General features: G+C 42.5%; 1 pseudogene; it reads left to right on the top strand.

Moving 5' to 3' along the window:
• The first annotated feature begins 705 nt into the window (after positions 1-705).
• On the top strand, positions 706-908 carry LOC149865814 (U2 spliceosomal RNA; annotated as a pseudogene).
• Positions 909-7,191: the final 6,283 nt, after the last annotated feature.

The raw sequence follows: 7,191 nt of genomic DNA, 5'->3' as shown, positions 1-7,191 counted from the left end.
GCTGCTGCACACAGGAGCAGCAACAACTTCTGGTTGCTCCTGCCTCTGTGATTGCAATGGCAAGCTGCAGCAAAAGCTGTTTTTCCCCTCCTCTCTCTCTAACCCCTGTTGGCACCCAGGGCAGTTGTCCCTATTGCCCCTGTTGCCCCACTCTAGTTGTGCCACTGCTGATCATGAGAGGAAGAGCTCAGTCATCTTTGATTATCTAAATGGCAATATTTTTTACTGTTGCATAACAAGCTGCTCTCTTTTTAATCTTTATTTAATACATTGCTGTATCTCTCTACTCTTAAGTTTGATACAGTAACTTGAAACTGTTTCACTTATCAAAAATATTTTGCTACCTAAATGGCTTTTCAACAGGTGTTTTCCAAGGAGGTTTGGATAGTAAATTATTAGCAGACATGACCTTGTTTTGACCAGGGTATTTAGCTGTGTTCATCTGAAGTCAGGCAGCAGTCAGGGTAGATATGTACCTTATAGACTAACTAAATAAGATATACATAGAGCATAAGCTTTTGTGAACTCAAGCTTCATCAGATAAGTGAGCGTAAGTTCATGAAAGCTTGTGCTCTATGTCTGTCTCATTTATATATCTTCTTTTGATACAGATCTACCCTGCCTTCTGCTTGACATGAGGGTAACATGAACTACCTTTCTCTGCTCAGCCAAATGAAATGGACTGCAATCAGTCTACAGCAGAAACTTGCTTAGGTACACTCAGGTATTTTTTTTAGCAGCGTGACCACGTAGGCGAGCTCCCCAGGGTAATTGTCTCTGATATGTCCTCCATAGGAGGTCTATATTGAGCAGATTCTTTTTGGTATTGGGTGGTGGAACCGGAGCGTGCTCCATCCACTCCATGCATTGACCTGGTATGCAGTGCTTCCAGGACCGGTGCAAAAAAAACAGAAAAAAAAAAAAAAAATTCTTTTTCATCAGATCCAAACAAATGAATATCATAGGACTCCAGGTATTTAATCTGTTATGTCCTGTATAACACACAGCCTATTCTGACAGTGCCTGATGAAGTTTATGTTCTCTGTATATCTTATTTAGCTAGTCTATTAGGTGTGTATCTACCCTGTCTTCTGTCTTGTTTTCAACTTCATCCCACCAAAAGTTCCCTCTCTCTCCATTCCCCATGAGGAATGTAAAGTGCTGTTGATGAAATTCATGATGGTTTTTATATTGTGTAAGTTGGTGTGGCTGAGAAAAAGTAGTTATCCTTTGATCTTCTGCTCCTCACCCTCCTCTATGACATGTTAATTTTTCACTTTGGCAGTGACAACCAGCTGTTTGGGCATAATCCTGTTTTGTTTGGGGTAGTGAGTAAAATCTCATGAATGTAAGGGGGAGGGGGGCTGTAATTGTTTGCAAAATTGTTAAATAGCTCACATTTGTTTGCTCTGCTCAATATGCAAGCGCATCTGCTGAATTCCACTGCTGACCACAACATCTGAAGCTAGTATTTCATATGAGAACCTTGATGAGCGGTTAGAATGCAGTCCTGCCCAAGCAGCAGGAGACCCTGACACCCCTCTGCCTTACACATTTGCAGCATAGCTACTAATGCTACCAACTCAGAATAGAAGAATTTTTACCAGCTGTAATGTAAATGATGACTCAAAGTGCAAGACAGTGTATGATCAATAACAACAATAATAGTTTGCCCTACAACCGCTGTCTACTGTGACTTTATTGATTTCAGTAGTTACCACAGAGATGAATTCAGCCATTTGTATTTTCTGCTTAGATAAGCTCTTTAAATCAATGGTGTGAGCTGGCTTTGCTTCATTAGCAGAGAACAAAAGACATATTGACAAGTGTAGCTAGTCTGGGTTTGAAGAACTCAAGTACATGTAAGAAGTTGATCTAGAGATGTCACAAATGATGGGAAATGTTAAAAACCTGCAGATTGGGAATATCTATAACTGAAGAGGCCAAATCAGAATTGAGTGCATGCAGTGACTCTCAACCTTTTTTAGACTTGAGACACCCCTTGATAGAATCAAGGTGTCCCTCAGAAAATATCAGCTCTTATTCTTCCCAGTGCTAACGTTGCAGCATCCCTGAAACATTCTCTAGGCATCCCCGGTTGAGAATCACTGGTTTAATGTCTTGAGTCTCCTTATAGTTACACTGGCATTAAAGAATTAACAGAGTAACTTGAGGAAGTCAGTGGATCTACACTAATACAAAAGCAACTAGAGACTTACTATTTAGTCTTGTTCTACCCTGCTCTGCTTTCTGTCTAACTGCAGACTAAGACAGCCCACTACTTCTCTCTAGTACAAAACCAGTGCAAAAGGAGAACCAAATCCTTTTTTACATAAATGATACCTCCTTTTGTTTCCTATTCCAACGTGTATCTTAACTTATATACCTTTTAAATGTCTTAGATTCATTTAGTTCTCATGTTATATAAATCAGCATAAGGGAAAATGGAATTATATCTGTCTATGACTGCCATAGAATCGGAAGAGTTTTGCCCACTTATTATGTAATTTTTATCTCCTTTACATTTGACTGCTGAATTTCGCCCACATGCCTAATGAAGTAAAAGGGAGACTATTACTGTAATTACTACCCTGAAGTGTCAAAAGAGAAAAGCTTGGCAAGAAAATTCTGTGACAAGAAGGTATAAGAATTGCATCACCCAAGAAAACCCAACAGTATGCATAATTCAAAAGGAATAATAATAATTACTAGCACTAGAATTATGAAGGTAATTAGGCAGTGCACACCTGTGTCCTTAGGTTCCTATGGGGATTTCTGAAGCTGCCCAAATAGATCAAATATTTAACTCCCATGGATTTCAATGAGATTTATGCACACAAACTCTTGAAATCCTACTATCTGCTTCTTTGGGGCACATAAATACCTTGAAAAATCTGGCTTTAAATGCTTTCCTCAATAACTTCTATCATCCTCAGCAAACCACAAGTTACAGCTATCTAAAAATGACATGAGTAATTATAAAATTATAAAACAATGTCATGATCTTCTCCATACAGTCAGGCTGGTTCCTCTACAAAATTCTCTTAATTTATGCAAATAAGTAGAAGACTCTTTACTTCAATGAGGTTACTTCATATTTACAGTTATGTGAACAAGGGCAGAATTTGACTAGGAGACACTGGGCACATCTACACATCCATTAAGGTGCTTTTTCTAATGCACATTAAATTTAGTACCTCTAGTGTGAGGTATTAAAGAAATGTGTATTTGACTGCCTGAATGTGCAGTATTGAATGTGTCTGGTTTTTAAATGATGCTTAATGCATAGTAGCCTATTTTACTGAGCATCGGCATAATTGTAAGGTTTTTTATGTGATGTTTTAATGCACAGTAAAATAGACTACTGAGCATTAAAGCACATGTGTAGACATGTCCACTGAGGTACACTGCTTGTAATCTATTACTGTTTATTTTTTCATATTTAATAGACTTACCAAGCTTCCTAACTTTGTCTTTTCACAGACTGCCTATGTTAGAAAGTACTATGTTTAGCACTACTATTAGAGGGGATTCAAAAATCAACGAGGACAATGCTACTTCAGGAGTACACTCATGTAAATGAGAGGAGAAGCTGGCCCTTTGTGCTTGATTATGATAAACAATCAGAGTATCATCACTTTTGTAGTCTGAACTCATTGCATCCACTAGTAGTTCCTCACATCCCACCAGCTCCCTCCCCATGATGCTTCCGATTAGCACATTCAGATGCGTGCGCGTGTGCCTTTTTCCCTGCCTCAAACCCCTCTGAGGCAGGGCAAGAGGCATGTGCAGGAACGAAAAAAGTTCCCCATACTGCAAGTTTCCAGGATATTCAGGAGTCTAAAAAAACTGCTCTGCAATAGAGTGGAACAAGGCACAGTTCCAGGCTGTGCCTGGAGCAAGCAGGGAGTTGGTCCTCCAAAAGAAATGCTTTGGTTTTGACTAGAGCATCTCTTTGGTGCTCCTGTTGCCACCAGCCCCTTCCAAGGTAAGTGCGGGGGGATGGGGGGCCTCATGGGTGTGGGTGGGTGAGGGGTGGCAGAGGGATGTAGGGGGGTTGGGGGAGTGGTGGGGGATTGTCCCTGGGGCTGTGGGGGGTGAGGACCTGGCCCAGCTCTGTGTAGCTCACTAGTCTGGCTTTGCACAGGAGCAGGTTGTGTGGCTCCGGGAGGTGCACACAGGAGCTGTGTGACCCGCTCCAGTGCAAAGCCAGACTAGAGAGCCACATGGGACTGGGCCAGATCCTCACCCGCCCCACAGGCACTGTGGGCCAGAGGCAGGAGCTGGCCCTAGGGCCTGTCTGCTGCCCAGCCTGACAGGGCCTGGCCCATGGTGACAGGACCTGGTGCGACACTTGGTTCCCACATGGTGTGTTGGGTCCTGCCACCCGGCTGGGCCCTTCCTATAGTGTCAAGACCCAAACAGCCTCAGAGCTGGCAGGGCCTGGCTCAACTCTATGTGGTCCCTGTGTGCCGGGCCAGGCAGCATGAGCAGCCCAGGGACTGCATGGAGACGGGCCGGGTCCTGCTGGCCCTGGGCTGCTCGTGCTATAGGACCCAGCTTGGCTGCAGATCTGGGAGGGGCCAGGCAGGTTTATTTTGCCCCAAGTGGCACAATTTGCTCCACAACAAAATTCATGTCTGAGCACATGCACTGAGGCAAAAAGCCCCAGCTCAAATTTTCACTGCTTCTATTTGAGCTGCTGCAAGTGCACATGCTTGCATGTGTGGATGTGCCCTATGTGTCACCCTCTATTGCAGGAATTCCCCACAATCTCTCCCAGCCTCTTTCCCTTGTCACGGTCCTCTATTCTCCCTAATGCCAAGGTTTTTGCATATCCTAGGCATAATCACTCCACATTTTCCACTATGTTCTTGCAGAAAGTATTTTGTATGCTGTTTATTTTGTTGTTGCTTTCTGTATTTTTCTACTGCATTAGTCCCTAGTGGCACTTTTACACATGCTCCAGGAGTGGGGAGGGGGCTGCCGCTTTAATCAGAGTGGCTCCAAGAGCTGCCCCAGCATCTCATGTATCAGTATCCCTGCACTTCAAAATGGTGGTGGAGGTGCTTGAACTAAACCTCATTTGATGAGTTTTAGTTCAAGTGCCTCCACCGCCACTTTAAAACACAGGGATGCTGATACACAAGATCGCGTAATTACCATACTGCAGCAGATCTGACTAACTGAGTCTGCTCCAACAAGCTATAATTACAGCATGTCAGAGCAGTCTCCACGCTCATGTACAGGCACCCTAGGAAACTAGGACCCTATTGTGATCAGCCCTATAGAAATACAAGAAAATATTTGCTGCGCCAACATATTTACATGAACAGTTTCTAGCTCCGTTTACATTCAAATTCACAACCCGTCATTTTCTTCTTTCCTTAACATTAGCCACAGGCTTCAACTAGTATAACCAGAGTAGCTCCACTGACTCATATGTCAGAAGAGTTTTGTACATTTATAGCAACTGAGGATGTGGTCCATGGAATGTATTTAGCTGGTCATACAAAATGAAGCCCCATGTCTTAGACAGAAAAAGGAAATAACAGCAGTAGAGGGTAAAGGTTTTTTTTTTAAGAAGGTGGTAAGCACTGGAAAACACAGCTTTTTACTTAAGGGAGGGTTGATAGCGTCAGCCTAATCATTCTGAGGTTGTTTCTAGGCACTATGGCAAAAGGATTTTAAGAAGGATTTGAAAAAAGCCAGTGAACTGGCTTGCAGATCTTTGCAGGAAGCTTGTCCCAAACATAAGGAGCAGTCTATGAAAGTGGCACTGGTGGCAGAAAGATTACCTCTCAATAGCCCATGGGAGATGATAGCTAGGGCTGGCATAGGCCATGATAATGAAGATAAGTTGTCTGGGTCTGATTCCATGGAGAGATGCAGGGTCATAAGGACAAGCCAAAAAAGCAATTTTGTAACATCACCTGGAACAGATATAGACAGTACAAGATTGCATTTCCCAAGACCAGAAAAAGGGTGATGAAGCAGTTAAGCAATGAAATAATGAGCATCTGGATTGGGGGGAGCCGGGTGTTGGTTGAAGCCATGCTAGTCTAAGCACATAGGCAGACAAGGTTGTTTGGGTAAATGTGATATCTGTTATCAGACCAACTAAATAGTTTGAAAAATGTTCTTTGCAAGGTTCCAGGTACAAACACCCTTTTTCAGGCACAGGGAAGAGTTTGTTGTTTCTTTGTGTGCTCTCCTAGGTGGAATGGAAGCCAATATGTAAAATGCAGGTCCAAGCATCTGGATGTGAATTTCAGCTGCACTCAAGGAGAGGAAAGGGAGCCCTGAAAGACCCTCATCAAGAGCTGAAGGGATCTGAGGAAGACCCTTTGAACAATACAAGGACACAGCTAGAGCCAGCAGAGGATTACATCACAAAAGCCAAGATTAGATAAAACATCAAGAAGAAGAGAACAACAAATAGTGCTGGAAGTGGTTGACAAGTTGAGGAGGATGAGGATGCATTGCTAGTTATAAGATTTTCTCAGGCAAATTCAAGGATTAGAGGTTATTAGAGGATTTGCTGAAATCACTTCAATGGGTGCCATGAAGCAGAACATAACGCAGTATGGTTGTCTATCATTTGAAAAGGCTGAGGAATTTAGACACGTGATATCTTCCATTAAATTATCTAGTTGCCTTTGAAAATCATGAATTATAACAGTCTCCTGAGGTTGGAGTGAAAATGAAAGTTAAATGGTGAGAGACAAAATCATTGAAACTCAGAATGGTAGTAACTGAATAGATTTAAAATTTCCTTAAAAAGCTCACAAAGGATTAGTCTGAAATTGGAGATGAGTGTTAACAGTGAGGGTGGTGACTGGCAGCAAGTAGGCCATGGTCTGGATCTGGTCTGGGAGACTAAACCAGAGGCAATGTTTTTGTAAAATTCTGCACAGGTCAGTGTGAACTACTCTTTGGCCTTCACTAGATTGATACAGCAACAACCAAAGTAAATGTTTTCATTTACCTTTGTATATTTTGTGTGTTGGGTGAAAAAAAAAGGGACAAAGGCAGCACAATGTCTGCTCTGCTGAAGGAATTTTAGTATTGTACAATTTCCCATACCTCAGAAGCCATCTCTTGCAGAAGGCTGACATCAATGAAGATATCCAGCATCGCCAGGGCAGGCTTCAGACACCTGATGAAAAGGGTGTTTGAGGACTAAGATCA

This window comes from Crocodylus siamensis, chromosome 4 (genome assembly GCF_052110815.1).
Source record: "Crocodylus siamensis isolate JL-2025a chromosome 4, ASM5211081v1, whole genome shotgun sequence".
NCBI lineage: Eukaryota > Metazoa > Chordata > Crocodylia > Crocodylidae > Crocodylus > Crocodylus siamensis.
Note: the sequence above shows the minus strand (reverse complement) of the source record. Positions and strands in the feature narration are given on the sequence as shown.